Source organism: Balaenoptera ricei, chromosome 12, assembly GCF_028023285.1.
Source record: "Balaenoptera ricei isolate mBalRic1 chromosome 12, mBalRic1.hap2, whole genome shotgun sequence".
Lineage (NCBI taxonomy): Eukaryota > Metazoa > Chordata > Mammalia > Artiodactyla > Balaenopteridae > Balaenoptera > Balaenoptera ricei.
Genome location: NC_082650.1, coordinates 21,820,530 through 21,839,976, shown reverse-complemented (window position 1 = coordinate 21,839,976; position 19,447 = coordinate 21,820,530). Strand labels below are relative to the sequence as shown.

The following is a 19,447-nucleotide window of genomic DNA, read 5'->3' as shown; positions in this document are numbered from 1 at the left end:
GCGTGTGTGTGCGCGCATGTGCAGAGTATGAGGAAAAGAGCTTGGAATCTGAAATCTGGATTCAAAACACCTGTATTTTGAACCCAGATTTAGCCTTCTCTGGTGACATGACCATAGGTACATGTGTTAGTTTGCTAGGGCTACCAAAATAAAGCACCACAGACTGGGTAGCTAAACCAACAGAAATTTATTTTCTCACACCTCTGGAGGCTAGAAGTCCACGATCAAAGCGTTATCAGAGTTGGTTTCTTTCGAGGCCTTGTAGATGACCATTATTCTTCTCCCTGTGTCTTCACATGGTTTTCCCTCTGCACCTGTTTGTGTCCTAATTTCCTTTTATAAGGACACCAGTCATATTGGACTAGAACCTACCCTAATGACTTCATCTTCATTTAATTACCTCATTAAAGGCCTGATCTCCAAGTACAGTCACATTGTGAGGTACTGAGTGTTAGGACTTCAACATAACGTTATGTAACCTTTTCAAGGTCTTTTTTTTTTTTTTTTTTTTTTTTTTTGACTTTATTTATTTATTTATTTATTTATTTATTTTTTTTCCACACACACACACACTGTATTTTATTTTTACAAGAGATAAATCGACTGACACCAAGCATTGTACATGGATGACCACAACAAAAGCAACAATGATTGCAATTACCAAACATGAAACACACTCATACTATGTCATAGTATTGACATTCAGTCCAGTAATCCTCCACTGTAACAGCTCCTTTACTTTGCAGTGAAAATTGATTTGTATATTCTTTGCCTCTGAGTCCTTGTGGAATTTTTTTTTTTTTTTTTTTTAAATTCAGACAGAAAGTCACAAAAATTATACTCATCCTCATCAGTTCACTCAGTCCCATGTAATTAATTTTTTTTTTTCATCTTGATCTTTTGTTAGCACTTTTATGAGTTCATCAGTTTTTCATTAGAGTTCTGAAAATGCTTATTCATTCAGTTCAGCAGTATTTTCAAGGTCTTTTTAAAAAAAAAAAAAAAAAGGATTATAATAAGAAGTAACTCAAAATGCTATTGTAATGACTAAATGAAGTAATACATTTTAAAAGTTAAATGTTCAACAGCAGTAAAATGGCTAATTACATAATGTTCAAACAACTGAGTATTATGCAAAAAAATTAGGAAAAAAATTTTAATCACGTAAGAGAATACCTCTTATATTAAGTACTTAAAACGCACAATTCTTCTTAATATGTGTGTGAACATATTTAAATATATTTAGTTTGTAACAAAAAATATTTATTGAAGGACAACACAATAAGACGTTAATGGCTAAGTGTGGGTGGAGAAATTATTCAGAGATGATCTTTGTTCTTTCTGTATTAATCTATATTTTCTAAGTCATCTACAATGTGCATGCATTTGTTTTATTTCATTTTGCATCAGGATAATACTCATCTTTAATTTTAAAAGTCAAGTATACTATCAGACTCCAGTCCTCCTCAGTCTCAACTCCTGCTACATGAGTGAATGCTTTCGACTCTTTTGCCTGTGTCTTCTGATATTTATCTCCATGTTTCTAACACAGGTTTAAACTTTTTTTCTTGATATTACTTTTTTTTCTATTGACTGTCTACTCTGGGCAATGAGGAATTAGGCCTCTTACACTTACAAGCCCTTATCCTCCAGACATTGTCTATCTCCTAGCATCCTAATCTAGTTTTATTACATTGTTATTAATTAAATAGATATTCAGTGTTCACATTTTATGACAAATAAAACCTCCTTTCTCAGTTCTAAAAATTTGTTGACATCTGTTAGCAATTGTCTTCTCCTCTCCCCAAAACCAGATTTTTAAATGGAAAAGGAAAAAATTGTATTTTAATTACAACCAGTCTTGAAAAAATAAACATGAGGATGATTTATCATATAATTTACTGACATACATAAATATATACATATGATAGTGTTAATATACACATCTATGCTTAAATCTTGGCTTTGCCACTTACTAGCTGTATGGCTTTGGAAAAGATACTTAACTTTTCTGATGCTCAGTTTTTCTCATTTGGTAAATAATAATAATACTGCCTGTCTTGCATGGTTGTAGTTTGAAATGAAAATGATGTGTATAAAATGACAATAATGTATTTAGAATGTACTAATGGCTCAAACCAGGAAATCAGTATATATCAATAGTTGATTTTATTAACATAATTATCAGTTATAATTTTAAGTTACTTTGTATAAATATATGATATAAAAATCTGAGACTACCATGTTTCAAGTCAAACAGTGCAAAAGGAGATCAGGAAACTACTAAGAAATTTTTTTGCCTATTTCCTGGTGGAGATATGACTTAATTAGAGTGAAACCGGCCATTTTATTTCAAAGTGTAGGTAATTTGGAGGTATAAATAGCTAGCACTGCCCTTAGTATAGTCCAGATGGTCTTATCAGATCTTATCAAGTTTCTTGTACATTAAGAAACTGAGTTTAATGAGCCAACAACACCCTAAAGCAGGCTTGCAATAAACTCAACAAACGTACTGGCAGCCCTCCAAGTGTGTGAAAAACAATCTCCTCCCCTCCTGTGACAAAGAAGGGGATCTTGACTCCAGAGCACTACTTACCTTCGGCAGACAGGTGAGTGGTCCTTGGAAGGACTGCTGCAAAAATGTTTTTGAAACCAAATACCTTAAAGCAGCTGAGAGACTTGGGCATTACTTTTTTTCATTTGGGGACAAAAGATCCAAAGAAGAGTCTTCCCTCTCTTAAACCACTGTCTTGAGAAAGGAAATGAAGAATAGACATTGGTGGGGAGATGGGAAGAAAGAGTTGGCAGAGGGCAGAGGAGGGCTTTTGTGAGGAAGGAAGGAAAGAGGAAGGAAGGAAAGAAGGAAGGGAGGGAGGAAGGGAGGAAGCATGGGTAGGCAAATGTCCTCTCTTGATTCTCAGTGTCTGATCCATCTCCCTCAAGGATGTCTCATTCCTCCCACAGACCAGAGCAAGCAAGGAGGCCCTTCCATCCTCCCAGTTCCATTAGAGGTCCAAAATAAATCGATTATATTCAATAGGAAATTATTCCTTTAACCCTAACATAACTAATCCTGTCTATTCTACTAGACTCTGCACTCCTTAAGGGCATAGAACATAGCTAATTGTCTTCAAATCAACAATACTTACACTCTCTGGCACATAGTAGGTACTAAATAAACAAACATTTTCCTATTAAAACATTTTAGGGCCCATATGCTCTATTTTTTCCCATGAAGTCCATTGTTTATCCTGGGCTGGAAAAAAATTTAGCTTATATGTTAATAATAAAATTTTCTATTTGGTCCTACATAATAAAAAGATGAGTTAAAAGCCCATTTTCTATAAAAAAAACTTGGGTCTTCCGCTGATGAATGGGTGTCTGCTGGTGGATAGAGAGATGTCCTTAGCTGAGACTGACTTTTTGAAGCGGTGATGGCAATTCCTACCCTCAGAGAGGCAGGTGAGTTTAGGAACATGATTACTGTGGAATATCATTCAGGAAGTCATTGAACTCTTATTCTAAATAGTGAAAACATTAAATAAAGGAAAGATCAAGGTACCTCACTGAATTTCAGAGTTTTGATGATATATGAAACAAATAACTATAAAGCTAAATTTACTTTGGCTTGTTACTCCTTTAAGGAGAGGAGAACTTGAAAGTATTTTTAAATAAGTAAATATTGAGTTAGAAAGGTTTGGAAAAGAATTATTAGAATTGTAATAAAGTTCCCCACTTTTGACTTTTTCCTATTTGGATACTGGTCAACGAAGTAGAGTTCATAACAAAAATCTAAGTAGGGATTAATCTGCACCTGCCTCTAACTCCAGAACTATAGTGGTTTTATTTGCATGACTGCCTCTAGGGAATTAAGAATAGATGTTAAAGAGAACTTTTAAGACCAGGATGGGAGAATAAGTTTGCCCAACACCTGTGGGTAGGATAAGGATGTCCCAGGTGGGGGAATAGTGATATCATCCTAAGGTAGGAGAGAATCAAATGACGTGAGTTTTGGGGGATACTCAGTGAGGTCAGGATGAGTCATGTGGTGCCTACATTCATCTTCTGGTATAGTCTTAGGTAAGTTACTCTGAGTCCTCAAAGGAGTGCTGTCACATTGAAGGTTCAGACTACATATAAGATCTCAGGTTACTGAGAAGCAGTGTCATCCAAGGTTGGGCTGAGAAAGCTTAGTCCATGAGTTGAGACATAACCATCCTCCATCTTCAGAGGTCCTTGTGGAGATTAGAGTCAAACATCAAACACGAAGTAGCAGCAGATGGGGACAAAGACACAAACAGAGGTAGTTGTAGAAGCAACATCCACTGAACGAAGCCACCAAGCACCAAGACTGCAGGAAAAATTTAATGACTACCAGGGAGAGTGAGAATCCATCCCATCAGGGGAAGGAGAGAAGATAATGAGGAATCAATGCCTTAATAACTTTACTAGGTGGGTACTTAGATGCAAAGGTTAAGGAAACAATAGTCTCATTAGCTGTCTACAATGTTAAAGTAACCAAGAAAAACAAGAGTTATGTCTATTTACTTAATCACATATGTTAAGTTTCTCAGCAAATTATGTGCCAAGCACTGTGCTATGTGCTGTGTATAAAACACTTAGAGAAACAGACAAGGTTCCTGCCCTCCTTGAGCTTACAGTCTTGGGTTTAAATATCCCTTATTAACAGTGCTGCCGGTTTTATTGCGGTAGACAACCCAAGTTCTTCTGCAGTTTTAAGATTCACCCGTTATGAAAATGGTAAAGAGAAGTTAACGTAATGGCCACAAAGAGACTTATATGGTGATTTTACCACCAACCTGAAGATACACTTGCTTTAAAACTAGAGTAACTTGAATTAGAAGAAAACATACTACTACTAAATGTAATACTATATTGCTTCTAAAAAGGAACCGGTTTAAGTAGTAATGTCCTTGTGTAGACTGAAAATGGAAATTCACTAAAACTCCAATCCTAATTGCACTTGGAAAATATCTGCAGCCTCCTAGAGTTGGAAAGTCATGACCTAGTATGAGGGAAAATCCAGTCTCTTGCTTCTCTTGCTCCTCTGTTTATTTATTCACTCATGTAGCAAATATTGACTGAGTACCTGCTACATGCCAGGCACAGTTGTAAGCACTTGAGATGCAGTGATGAACAAGACACACAAATCCCTCACTCTCATGACATTTAAATTCTAGTGGGTAGGAAAGACAAGAGAAAATAAGAAAAAGTAAATAAATAAATTTCCAGTAGTGGTAAGTGCAAAGAAGAAGCAGCAGCAGAATACGAGGTAGCAACGGGGGGAATAGAAAGAAGTTAGAGACAGAGAAGGAGGAAGCGGGTGGGAGGATGGGGACTCTATTACCCAGAGCTGCCCAGGAAGGCCTCCTTGAACAGATGCCTGAAGGTAGCGAGGGAGTGAGCCATGCAAAGATCCAGAATTACGGGCGTGTGAAGCCTGAAGCAGAACCAGTGTAGCCAAAGCAGAGTGAGGAGAGAACGGTAGGAAATATCGTGGCAGGGGCTAGATCCTGTTGGACTGCGTAGATTTTACTGAGGCATTTTCACTTCTCCCCCTGTTTGTTGCTTCTGCTGTGTTGTGTTGTATTTTCTCAAGGACGCGAAGCTGTTGGAGTGTCTCTGAGCTGGGGAGTGAGGGCTCCTCTTTTTAGCTGCCAGGGCTTTTTCAATGGCACATTTTATTAGCACTTCTTCCAGACTGGGCTCTCTGTAAATTTTGTATGTTGCTTGAGGCGATCCTGGACACCCACAGCCCAGCTTCCCATCTCATGCAGGTAAGAACTTCCCTCAAAAGGGGCCATTCATTAGACTTTCCAATGAGGGTTCAAAAAGTTATGGGGGAGGGAGGCATTTACAATGATGGTGTGGCTAGAAGAGGAGTGAGGGAGCCCATGTATCCCTGTCGCCATGACAATGGGAAATCAGGGTGTGACTGCCAGAGAGTAGTTTTCACATATGTTTGTATTAACAGGGCTTCCTCCAGGACCCTTTACCTCAGTGAGTAGCAAGCCTGCTCTCCTGTCCACATCCAGGATATATTGGTGCCTTCTCATCCTGCATGCACACTGTAGCTGGGAGTGGTGTAACAGGCCAGGTCCATTAAATGGAATAACAATAGCTACTGTTACTGAACTCCTATCAAACGCTAGTCACTGTGTACTTAAATATATTATCTCTAATTTTCACAACCATTCCCTAAGATACTATCTCTATTTGATAGATGAGAAACCTGAAGTAGAGACAGATGGCAGAACTCACCCAAGTTCACACAGAAGTGGCAATGCCAGGGTTTGAGGCCAGAATTGCCTGACTCTGAAACTTGAACTCTTTGCCTTCTATCATGCTGCCTCCAAATAGGTCAAATGACTAGAAAAAGAAGATTTAAGTTCAGAATTGTCATTGTAGATTGTTTCCACCAGTTTATTTTATGTAAAACTCCAAATGGGTCAAATCTCATAATAATGAAATTCAAGAGAACTTCTGTGCCATTTTGTTGTAGGGCAGCTGCCTTAGAATTTGTGTCATAACTTATTATGTTGGCTATTTTTGAAATAAGTAGACCTCAATTGAAAATGGGAGGATTTAGCATATATAATTTTTAAATAAATAAATAATTTCATTTAATGAATTTCTTAGGGCCTGAAATTGCTTTACTCCATATAAATTTCATTAAAACACAGACCTATAGCTAAAGCAGGGAATAGAGTATAATTTGAGTGTTATTTACAATTAAGGATACTATTTTTCTGCTAACAGACTCTGGCTCAGGACTGCCTCACTTCTCCACCCACGGTTTTGTCAATTTCATGAAATTTTTCCACTCTTTTTTTAAAATTTTATTTTATATTGGAGTATAGTTGATTAATGTTGTTGTGTTAGTTTCAGGTGTACAACAAAGTGATTCAGTTATACATATATTTGTATATGTATATGTATTCTTTTTCAAATTCTTTTCCCATTTAGGTTATTACAGAATATTGAGCAGAGTTCCCTGTGCTATACAGTAGGTCCTTGTTGGTTATCCATTTTAAATGGATACAAGTCAATCCTAAACTCCCAAGCTATCCCTCCCCCTCCAACCTTCCCACTGGTAACCATAAATTCGTTCTCTAAGTCTGTGAGTCTGTTTCTGTTTTGTAAATAAGTTCATTTGTGTCATTTTTTTTAGATTTCACATATAAGTGATATCATATGATATTTGTCTTTCTTTGTCTGACTTACTTCACTTACTATGATAATCTCCAGGCCCATTCATGTTGCTGCAAACGGCATTATTTCATTCTTTTCAATGGCTGAGTACTATTCCACTGTGTATACACCACATCTCTTTATCCATTCCTCTGTTGATGGACATTTAGGTTGTCTCCATGCCTTGGCTATTGTAAACAGCGCTGCAGTGAACATTGGGGTGCGTGTATCCTTTTAACATTGTGCTTCTCAGAGCATAACTCTCTCTCTATCTCTCCCTTCTCTGTCTCTCTCTCTCTCTCTCTCTCTCTCTCTCTCTCACACACACACACACACACACACACACACACACACACACACGTCTTCTACAGAGAAATTAACTCTCCATGGAAGATTTTTGGGGCAGAATAGGATGCATTTTTCTCAGACCAACAAAACAGACAGGGGCCAATTACCAGGTTCTAGATCCGGTGTCTCACTAAGTTCTTCATGTAGATAAATGCTGGGAAAATATTCTCCAGGTAAAGATTTTGCCTCAGTGGCTATAGACTTTGACCCTCACTAAACTAGTCCTCACACACCAGAGAGCACTGGGTGACAGAACTAGAATATTCAACTAGAAGAACTAAAATATTACAGTAGAAGGAACCTTGAAAATAACCTCATTCAACCTCCATGACAAATAGAAGAAGAAACTAAGGTCTTGTATAAAGGGTTAGAAGGTGAAATGAGACTGGAACTCAGGTCTTCTTACCTTGAGGAAACTTCCTCAACACACCATATTTTCTTTCTCCATGTTTTCTTTTTGTTGAATTCTCCTGAAACTACTTATTCTTGTAAAACCTGAATTAGGAAGAACACATCTGTATGAAAATCATTGTCCTCTGATACCAATACCCTGTGATTTCCCTGGATGGAGCTCATTTCTCTTTTCCCATCTTCCCAACTCAGTGATTGTAACTTTTTTCCTCTGAAATGCTGCAATCCCTGTGAACACTCACCTGTAGGGATTTCAGAATTCAGAACAAATCCTTGTTGAACAGGAAAGGAGATCAAGGGAACACTGCCTCTTCATGTGTAGAAATTTTATGGCATTTCTCCCAAGTGTGTAATATGTGTGTGGTTGTATTTTGTGAAACTTTTATGAGAGCACTTCATTTCAGCTCTCCTGTTCCTTTTATGGTGGGCCTGATCCTATTATTTTTCTGTAACTGAAATTTTATTTTTAAATATTAAATTGTGATTATGAGAAAAGGTTCTTTATTCCCATGCACTCATGTACATGTAACTTCTTCTGACTTATGGGGAAGCAAGTCCCACATCAGAGCTTCAGCCCTGGGCCCATAATTTGCAAGCATCAAATGGAGCCTCGTATTGCAATGCAAATTATAGTACCCAGGGATCTGTTGTATAATCACCCAGTTACAAGGAAGGTAAAGACGAGAGGAAATTACCATAATGGGCCACAGAATATACACAAGAGAATGCTCAGAGGCCTATATGGCAGATTTCACCACCATTCGACAGATATGCTTGCTTTCCTCTGAAAATGTGCTCTCCTTGGTAGAGAAAGATGTTGTTGGCTCCGTCTTGGAGAAACTTGATCTTCAGCTTTTTTGGTAGCGATGGATTGGACTGAATTACTTATATTCTCTCATCTGAACTGTGAAATGGCCAACTAGGAGTTGGGATCGTTTTAGAAGCTGAACTTCAATGAATGAGTAGGTTGAAATATGGAAACATGGAAAGTGAGAGAGAAGAGCATTCCAGGAGGAGGAAAAAGAGTGAGCAAAGGTGTAGAGACAGAAAGACCTGTTTAAAGAGAAGCACAGTCCCCTTGGGCTAAAGTGTGGGAGGACACATTTCTGGCACACAGCCATTTGAACTGAGGCCCCCATTACCCAGTGGAGCTTAGAGCCTGGGCCTCTGGGACCCTGATGAACAAGTTCATCTGAGCGGAAAGCTTTCTCTGATCCACTAAACATCTGTCCCTGGGGCAAGATTCCAGAAAGCCCTCTCTGTGAGGGATGAAAGAGACCTGGAACTCTTCCATTTTGATTCCTAGAATTTCTCCAATTGGCAGCAATCACAATTTCTTCTAGGATGATACCTAATAGAATACTGAACATAGGTGGCTCTTCCTAAAATCACTTGGAAATGGGCAAAGGATAACCCAATATTTCTTATAAGAAATATTTGTTAATTAAGTTCTTTAAGTTCTTTTTTTAAATTATTCAACAAACAATTATTGAGCACCTACTGAATATGGAGATAGAAAAATAAATGACACACTCCCTGCACACAGCCCCTTCTTGGAAGTGTTGGAGATGACAATCAGATATACAATTTTAGGGAACTATGGAAAAATAAATGCTAGAGGAATGTGAATGAATCATGGGAGCCAGAGGAAGAGTGCTCACCCCACCTAGGTGGCTGTAGGTGTGGAGGTCAGTGATGGGAATACCCACACTGAGTCATATGAGTAAACAGGATTTGACCAAGCAAATGGGGGCTGGAGTTAGAAAGAAACATGGGTGGGAGGGAGAGGGTATTCCAGGCAGGAGGGATGGCAGCAAACTAGCAGAGGCAGGAAAGAATGTGGTGTGGGTGGTGAGCATCAGACAGACTGAAGTTGCTGGAACGTAAAGCACTAAGTAGGATATAGTGTTTCCTATGGCTGCTGTGACCCACTGCCACAAACACAGTGGCTTAAAACAACATAAATTTGCTCTCTTTACAGCTTTGGAGGTCAGAAATCCAAATTCAGTTTCACAGGGCTAATGTCTAGGTGTCGGCAGGGCTGATCCCTTCTGGAAGCTCTAGGAGAGAACCTGCTTCCTTGTCCTTTCCATCGTCTGCTGTTGGTCTGCATTCCTTGGCTTTTGGCTCCTTCTTTGTCCATCTTCAAAGTGAATGACTCCAATCTCTGCTTCTGTCATCATATCGCCTTCTCCTGTGATTCTGCCTGTCCTCCCTTTCCCTTACTTCCTCGTTGACCTTCTTGCCGCCCTTTCATAAGGACCACTGTAAGTAGATCAGATCCACCCAGGTAATTTTAGGATAATCTCCCCATCTCAAGATTTAATTTAATCACAGCTGCAAAGTCCCTTTTTATAAGATAATATTGACAGGTTCCAGGGATTAGGATGTGAACATATTTGGGAGGCTATGATTCAGTCTGTCACATAGGGAAAAGCAGGAAATGAGTTTCAGGAAGCAAAAGGGAATCCAGAAAAAGAGGGTGTTGTAAGCCACGGTAGGAGCTTGACTATAATCCTGTAGTCAGTGTGGAGCCATTGAAGGGTCATAAGCAGGGGAGAGATCGCACAGTAGAAGCTGGACTGAGGGGGAACTCGCTGGAAGCAGAGAAACCACCTGGGAAGCTCCTGTGAGAGTTGATAAGAAACACCGCTTATGCCTAAATATTAGACAAAGTGCTTCCCCATCCCCACATAATCCTATGGAGAAGATAAGCAAACCTTATATGTGAATATTTATAAATCCTTATTAGGGAGTTCTTTCAATTACCTTAGTTGGAACAACAAACCGGTACTTGATGATATGATTAATGATCAAACTGGGACACTTCTGAGACGGTCCTATTGATAACTACACAGGGACAACATGCTAAACCAGCACTGCCCCCGGCCAACTGGGCATATGGTCACCCTATGTTTGGAGAAGGCACACTGGCCTGAAATGGCTTGAATCAGTGCTGGTTTGGGGTGTTAGAGAGGCCTCCTGACTGATTCAGTCAAAAAAAAGGCAAAGGCAATTAATCGAACTGCAGTAATTTTTCCTGGGATTATGACCTCACAGTACAAGTGTTGCACGGTGTTATAAACAAGCGTTTGAAAGATTACTTTTAAATGAATATATTAAGTGATTACATAGTGAGGATTACAATACACAGTTGAAAAAAACCCATCTGAAAAAAAAAAAAAAAAAACCCATCTGTTTGATGGGTTCTTGTGACTTTAGGAACTGTTTCCAGAGACAGAATCACATTTGGATTCTAAAAATGCTGTGTCTCAAACAACACAGAAGTGACCATGATTTGCTCTAGAAAACCATCTTAATTCTACACTCCAGTGAGGAAAGAAACCCTGGTGTCAAAATTGCATGTGAGGAATTTGAACAGAACTCTTTCAGGAAACATGAGTGAGGATGTTGATTTCTAAATTAATATCTTTATAGCTTAAGTGCTATTTTAAATATACACGTGTAGCTAAATTAATAATTTAAATATAGACATTTGACTGTCGATTAAATTTGCCCCCCTCAAAACTGGCTGAGTCTGAGAGAAGATTATCTCCCAGTTGAAAATCCAGGGGGCTCTATTTTAAATGCTCATGCCTTCTAGTCTGACATATGCAGTATTTTGAGAGTAAACACTGTAAGATTTGATAGGTAAGATGTAGGGTGAGGGAGAAGGATAGTCAGCTGGATGGGTGGTGGTATCACCAACTGAACTAGTCAATGGCAGAGACATTTGTTTACAGGGATAGGGTGGGCAAAAGGATACAAGAAGTTCATCGTTGGCAGTGTTGAGTTTGAGATGCCTGTTAGGGCATGCAGAAGATTCTTGGATATGGAATTGGTTAAGGATACAGGAAAGTTTATTTGCATTGGAACCACAGAGGCAAGACAGCCACAGAAAACTACAGTAAAAAAGAAGAAGCATAGAGATCGAGCATGATGATACCAGAGAGGCTAGATGACCGTAGGGTTTTATGTTTGGGGAAGTTAATAAAATAGACCCAGAATGTGTGGCACAGTACAGTCAAGTGGCCTTGGGGTTTCTAATAGCACCGGTCTAAAGGGACTCCTATAGACATGAGCTAATACTCCACTGTAGTCAAATCTGGTACAGCCAGCACGAGGCATCTGGTAGCCTGGGGCAGGGTGAGACCAAAAGGTGTCAGAGTGAGACAAAAGCGGTCAGGGGCCTTATCTGTAAGGTTGAGGCCAGATCAGGGACATATGACTTTTGGTTTCTTGGCTCTCAAAATTGAGGTGTGAAGGAAGGAATGGGGGCCACACACACACACACACACACACACACACACACACAAACAAGAGAGAGAGAGAAAGGGAGAAGAGAGAGCAAGTGTAATTATTGTCACAGACAGAACATTTCTGTCCTCCCCAAAATTCATATGTTGAAGCCCTAACCCCTAATGTGATGGCATTAGGAGATTAGGAGGTGGGGCATTTGGAAGGTAATGAGGTTTACATGAAGTCATGAGGGTGGAGCCCCAATGATGGGATTAGTGCCCTTATAAGAAGACTCACCAGAGCCTCCTCTCTCCTCCATGTGATGATATAGCGAGAAGGCAAAGGTGGCCATTTGCAAGCCAGGAAGAGAGCACTTATCAAGAAATGAATCTGCCAGCACCTCAATCTCGGACTTCCCAACCTCCAGAACCCTGAGAAATAAGGGCTTTTGTTGTTTTTTTATGGCAGCCAGGGCAGACTAAGACAATTATACCTCAGGAATTGTTTGACTAGAGGGATTGTCATTCTGCCTTTTCAGTGTTATTGGGGCATCCCGGTTGCTAAAGAATGGGGACAGGAGCTTGGGGTTACCAGGAGCAACTATGGGTCTACATCCCATACTCACACTTCACCATCTGTGAGACTCATTGTGATCAGAGGTGAGCATCACAATCCCCCCCAACCCCTTCTTGCTACCCAGAGTTAGGGAAGAGCCTGCTTCTTGCCCTTGTTGGCTGGTCAGAACCGTATGAGTTCCAAGACCTTGTTATGGAATGACTCTCCCTGAGCACTTCCCTGAGGTCGCTGGCCCTCCAGACAGGCACAAGCATCCTCTCTTTCCACAAACATCTGTTCTGTTGGGCCTCCAAGTGGGAGGGTGGGCACTTGGTGGCTGCCTGGCTCAGAAAGTGCCCATTATGAGCAGTAGATCATCTTGCATTCCATTAAGCATGTGATTACAGCCAGATGCTGTGGTGATGGGCATACAACAACTCCCTATAATAACCGTAATTACGATCCTGGTGTTTCTTTAGCTCAACATACTCTGAACTTCTTAAGTCAGAAGAAATTTGAAAGAATTGCTTATTAGAGGCTGCAATCAAATGGAGAAGGAGAACTTTCTTTATAAAGGGGGAAAATTCCTCCCTGACATTTTGGCTTATGCGCAGCTTTGCCCTGACAATGGCATGGTTCTGGAGTCCAGAATGAGCACGGCTCTGGCTCCACACGCCTACACTTATTTCTCTGCTTCCCTGTGCTTTGCTCTGCCTGGTTCCTTCTCAGCTGCTTCTCCTGGCTGGAAAGGAAAACAAGCACCTGCCTGCCCATCAGCTCCCATGCCCCCCACTGTGGGAGTCTGCCAAGTGGGGCACCTCCCCTGCCCACTCGGGTGAAGTTCTTGGAATACCCAGGGAGAGGGGGTCGTTCGACGCTGAAATTGGCTATGTGCTGTGATGACTAACAGCCACCTGGGCCTGCCATTCTTGTGGAGTCATCTATTTGTGGAACACGGAGCTGTTTAGGGGATATTTGTGCACACGCAAAGTCTTTACTTGTAGGAGCACATTTAAGGAGCTGGAAACCCAGTCTGTGAAGAAATATGTTGCCTTCGTTTTCTAGGGTTGCCATAACAAAATACCGCACACTGGCTGGCTTCGGTAAGGCATTTATTGTCTCGCAGTTCTGAAGGCTAGAAGCCAGAGATCAAGGTTTCTGCAGGAGTGGTTCCTTCCAAGGGCTGTGAGGGAGGGATCTGCTCCAGGCCGCCTTCCTTGGCTTGTAGATGAATGTCTTCTCCCTGGATTATCTTCACATTATTTTCCCTCTATGCGTGTCTTTCTCTTCACATGTTTTTTTTTTTAAGGACACCAGTCAGATTGGATTAGGGGCTCACCCTTCTCCAGTATTTTAACTCCCATCATTTTAACTAATTACATCTGCAACAACACCATTTCCAAGTAAGGTCACATTCTGAGGTACTGGAGGTCACATTCTGAGAACGTCAACATATGAATTTGGGGGAGGACATAAATTCAACCTATAACATGCATTGTGAGCCTACCATGTGCCCGGCACTGTGCTGAATTCAGGGGATACACTTGAACAAGAAAGGCAGTTTCTACCCTCCCAGAGCTTGACAGGAATACAGAGAGTAAAGAGAAAAATGACACAACAAAGTAATCAATAGATAAAGTGATCAACACTGCAATAGGGCCCTAGAAGGGGCCGTGGGAAATCACAGGAGGAGCTCCAACCCAGCTTAAGGAACCTGGGGAAGGCAGCCCCCGAGGAGGTGAGGTTGAGGCTGAGGTCTGGAGGATGATAGGAGCTCACCAGGGAAAGGTGGGGCAGAGCAGAGAGATATGCCAGGCGGATGTGACTAAAAGAGCCGAGGTCCAGAGGGGAGAAGGATTGTGGCCTGCAGAGAGAACTAAAAGAAATTCCGCAGGGTTGAAGTATAGCGTGTGAGGGTGTTTCCTGGGGGTTAAAGAGACGAGGAAAAGGAGGACCAAGACAATGGTGGAAGGAAAATGATGCGGGGCCTTGTAAGCCCCCTGAGGATACTTGCATATAGACCTGAGGGAACTTGGGAGCCACTGAAGAATGCCATTTAGGAAACGACACAATCAGACTTAAGATTTAGAAACACCCCACTGGCTGCTGTCTGGCGAGGAGGGGAACAGGAAAGAAGACCACTTAGAGGGACATTTCTGTGGTCCAGGAGAGAGGTGACTGTAGCTTGAACGAGGACAGTGGCAGGAGATGGAGGTTTTGATGCCCACTCGTCCTTCACATCCCAGCCCAGGCTCCTGGGATTTCACAGAGCCTCCACCCTCTCCCACCTGCCACTTCACTTGTTTGTGTGAAGGCTTGATACCAATCTCTCTCCTATCATTTTATTTTTCAAATACTCACACGGTATTTACCATGTGCCAGGCACTGAGTGCATTAGAAATTATAATTCATGTAGGTGTCAAAAAGTAACCATGAAGCAGATGCTATTACTATCCCCATTTTACATAGGGAGACAAAAAGACCTTGTCAAAGGTCACAGAGCTAATGGTGGCAGCGCCAGCCCGTGACCTCTGGCTTCAGGGTCCACACTCTTAACCATGACGCTACCCTCTATCCTACAGGCAGGCGCCACTTCCTCATCCCACCCAGCAGAACACCAGGCATGCAACAGGCCCTTAATACATACTTGTTGAATGAATGTTGGCGATGATCAGATGTGTATGGTAGGTGACAGAGGTTGGGGGGCAGGTGTCAAAGGTGACTTCCAGGACTTTCAGCTTGGGTGGGAGGTGAGGCTATTCACTGAGCTGAGGATCAAGAAGGCAGAAGCTGTTACAGGGGCTGTGAAGGGAAAGCAACTGGAACATCCTGATGGGACACAGCGCTTCTTACACCCTGGGCATCTGGAGCCTTGGGGCCCCCCTCAATAGTTTTGTATCACTGCTGCCTTGGTGAGAATAACATCAATCTGAAACTTTTTCGGCCTTACCCCATAACAGCTGAATAACAGCTATTAGCTTTGGACTCTAGGCATTTTTATGAGATCTTAGTTCCAGGGCTTGAGGTTTGGCAAAAAGAGCATATTATTCACACACAAAATAACTACATTAAAATAGCATTAAGAGTCTGGTTTACACTGACAAAACCTAGGAAATTCAGAATTATGGGGAAAAGCCTGTCCTGAGTTCACCCTCACCACTAGGCTGGTGTGGCTCCTTCGGCATTGAAGGCAGAGAGAAAGGTCCCCACTGGGCAGAAGGAGCCACGCTGGGGAAATACGAGGCAGCCCAGGTGAGGGGGGAAGGAGGAGGAGGAGGAGGAGGAGGTGGAGGAAGGGCCATTACAGCAAGGGCCATGGTCCCCGGGCCAGGCCCACTCCCTGGAGCCTGTATGGTGATGCAGGCATGAAGCACCGGCCCTGGAGGTCACAGCCCAATCCCAGGGCCAGGAAAACATGTCAGCACCAGCCTCTGGCTCCTCTGGGCTGGAGACCTCCTTCCTACAAGCTGATGACAATGAGACATTCACATCTTTGCCCCATGGGGAAGAAGCCTCATATTTCCATCCCTCTACTGAACTTGGACACAAGGGAACTCACAGGCAGATACATTGCTTCCCCACCTAATACTCATCTTTTTTTTTTTTTTAATTTATTTATTTATGTATTTATTTTTGGCTGTGTTGGGTCTTCGTTTCTGTGCGAGGGCTTTCTCTAGTTGCGGCAAGCGGGGGCCACTCTTCATCGCGGTGCGCGGGCCTTTCACTGTCGTGGCCTCTCTTGTTGCGGAGCACAGGCTCCAGACACGCAGGCTCAGTAGTTGTGGCTCACGGGCGTAGTTGCTCCGCGGCATGTGGGATCTTCCCAGACCAGGGCTCGAACCCGTGTCCCCTGCATTGGCAGGCAGATTCTCAACCATTGCGCCACCAGGGAAGCCCCTAATACTCATCTTTTGAAGGAACTGAAGAGAAAGAAGCTCAATCATGGGTGAACAAAAAGTGTTGGCTGTGTTTCCACACGGAAGCGTGGCTGGTTATAGCACTGGGAGACCATTCTGTTAAGTAAGTTTGAGAATTTAAATAATCTTGATTTGGGGTTGCATTGAGAGTTGGGGAGAGAAGTAAGGAAAAGAAATTCCCTCCTCTTGGCCAAAAAAGACCTTTCTCTATTTGAGAGGAGGTGGAACCATTTGTTACTCACTTACTTGCTTGCTTTATTTATTTATTTATCTATCTATCTATCTATCTATCCGTCCAGGTTTATTGAGGTATAATTGACAAACAAAATTGTAAGATATTTAAAGTGTACAACATGATGATTTTCCATATATATTCACTGTGAAAAGATTTCCCCTGTGGAGTTAATTACCACGTTCATCACCTCACATAGTTATCTTTTTTGTGTGTGTGAGAACATTTTAGTTCTACTCTCTTGGCAAATTTCAATTATATGATATAGTGTTATCAATTATAGTCACCATGTTATACATTAGGTCCTCAGACCTTATTCATCTTATAACTGACAGTTTGTATAGTTGGTTCTTCAGATGTACTTTGGAAGAAATTTCTGTAATTCTAGAATTCACCAGGGCATTTTGGGTAAGAACTTCCCCCAAGCTTTTGAAAATAAAGTGTAATCCAAGAGCTCGAAAATGAGTCAGGTTGTTTTTAAATATGGTGAGAGTTACCCCATCTAACCAATTTTAAAATGACAAAATACAGTCCTTGGAGAAGCTGCCATGGTCTAGCCTAAAGTGACAGGGGTGGAAGGGATAGCGAGACACCCCTCCATATACAAGAATCCCAAAGGGATTTTGTAAAATAAAAATAAAATGTGATGTTAATTCCGTCAAGTTATTGCCCTCTTCCAATAGCTTTTGAATTTCATTAAACTGTTCATCCTCCCGATTTCTCAGTGATTAATAAATCCCTTTTCTCTGCCCTACAATTACTATTCACCAGAATAATAACCAAATGGATGGGCTCATTTAACCCTTATAGTAATCCTATGAGGTAGCTACTCTTGTTATCCCCACTGATAACGTAACGATGTTATTTATCATTGTGATCTGTAATGATGTTAAGGTATTGACCAAGGTCACACATATGTGGTGGAGCTGGAACTGGAACTCCACGTTCCAATTAAGCTGGCACTTAGCCATCCATCCCCCACCCCAGACCTGAGTTGCCTGTTAAAACCAGCTGGGAGATATCCAGAGCCATAGAGCTCATGACTCTTCCAGAAGTTCTCATCTTAGCTTGAGAAACCCTTTTCTCTATTAACCAAATGAGGGATAGAAAAAGCAATTGTGCTCATTTCTAAATTGTTCAAAGTGACTTTAAAAATCATGTCTTCTTGAAAGCACATTGAAGGCCCATTTCATTCACCTCTCATCTCAAATGGGAAAACTGAGAGGGTTTTATGCTACCAGTTCAAAAGCTGAGCTGGGGATAAAGCGCAGGAAGACTCAGGCTTTAGCAAATGACCTGGCATCGGGACTTCCCTGGTGGTGCAGTGGGTAAGACTCCATGCTCCCAATTTATGGGGTCTGGGTTCGATCCCTGGTCGGGGAACTAGATTCCTCAAGCATGCCACAACTAAGAGTTCACAAGCTGCAACCAAGAAGCCCGCATGCCGCAACTAAAAGATCCCACGTGCCGCCACTAAGATCCGGCGCAGCCAAAATAAATAAATAAATATTTTTTTTAAAAAAGGAAAGAAAAAAGAAAATGACCTGACATCACTTTTCCAATACGCTATAAAATGTTAATAATTCTGAGTAATCTGACTGAAAATGCATTGAAGTACAGGACAGCAGGAGGTTGAGAGAAAGTCATTTTTTGTGCCCCTCCTGACCTGCCATTTAGCAAAGCAGTGACAACTTTGGCTCTGTCATGGAGTGCAGCTATTAAGATGTCACAGCCGTGATTCTGTGACACTCCATCAGAGGACACTGGTGGTACCTCCCTCTTTTCTGTTTGGAAGAAAGAGACAGGAGGGGTTGTTCAAATACTGGCTGCGGATGGGGTGTGGAGAGACAGTGTAAACATGGGCTAGAACAAGTTCAGAGAGACACACAGGACACGGTGACATCAGTAGAACCAGGCCTGTCAAAGCCAGTGACAGACAGCACATGGAAGATTTCTTGTGGAGCTCTAGATAATTCTGTTCCGGCTGGAATCTTTAGTTAACAGTCCAGAAGGGCCTGTTAACTGTGACTTAACTTTAAGTTTGAATGAAAAGCACAAGTAGTTGACACGTTTCTTGGTAACACCTTTTGATAAAGGATGCATTTGTCTCTAGTTTTGTACTAAAATTCTTTAGTTGGGACTCTCTTAAAACTCCTCTCCGGAGGTTGAATTTTGAGCCTTTTCCACCCTCCCCATCCCACGAGCCTGCTCCTAGCGCACATACACACGCACACATACACACATGTGCACAGACCCACCAATCCCGGGTGAGGGCTCGCTCGACTGGGATGTGAGCTGCAGGCCTGCGCTCAGTATATCCCCACCAGACTGAAGCTGGGAGGCCCCAGCGGGACCAACGCAGGAGGTCTGAGCCAGTCTTGCTCCCTACCTCCCAGGAAATATCTCTTTTCAATCATGCCCATGGGTTGTTTGCTACTTGAGCTGTGAGGACTCAGTGAGAAGAAAATGGTAGAAGGAAGAAATGCTTGGGTATCAGAAACAGGGGTGTTGAGAAATGAAAATGAAGTATAGG

General features: G+C 41.8%; 1 protein-coding gene across 4 annotated transcripts in view; it reads right to left on the bottom strand.

Moving 5' to 3' along the window:
* Positions 1-563: 563 nt before the first annotated feature.
* ADAT2 (adenosine deaminase tRNA specific 2) overlaps positions 564-19,447 on the bottom strand; it is a 79,835-nt gene continuing 60,951 nt past the window's right edge. For 2 of the 4 annotated variants that reach the window (XR_009506250.1, XR_009506252.1), the window contains 5 exons: positions 15,413-15,533; positions 7,967-8,055; positions 7,246-7,415; positions 6,283-6,390; positions 564-984 (listed from right to left, as the gene is read on the bottom strand). The gene's annotated coding sequence lies outside the window, so the exon portion shown is untranslated. The remainder of the gene's footprint in view (positions 985-6,282; positions 6,391-7,245; positions 7,416-7,966; positions 8,056-15,412; positions 15,534-19,447) is intronic. The other 2 variants (XR_009506251.1, XR_009506253.1) reach the window with 2 other exon arrangements.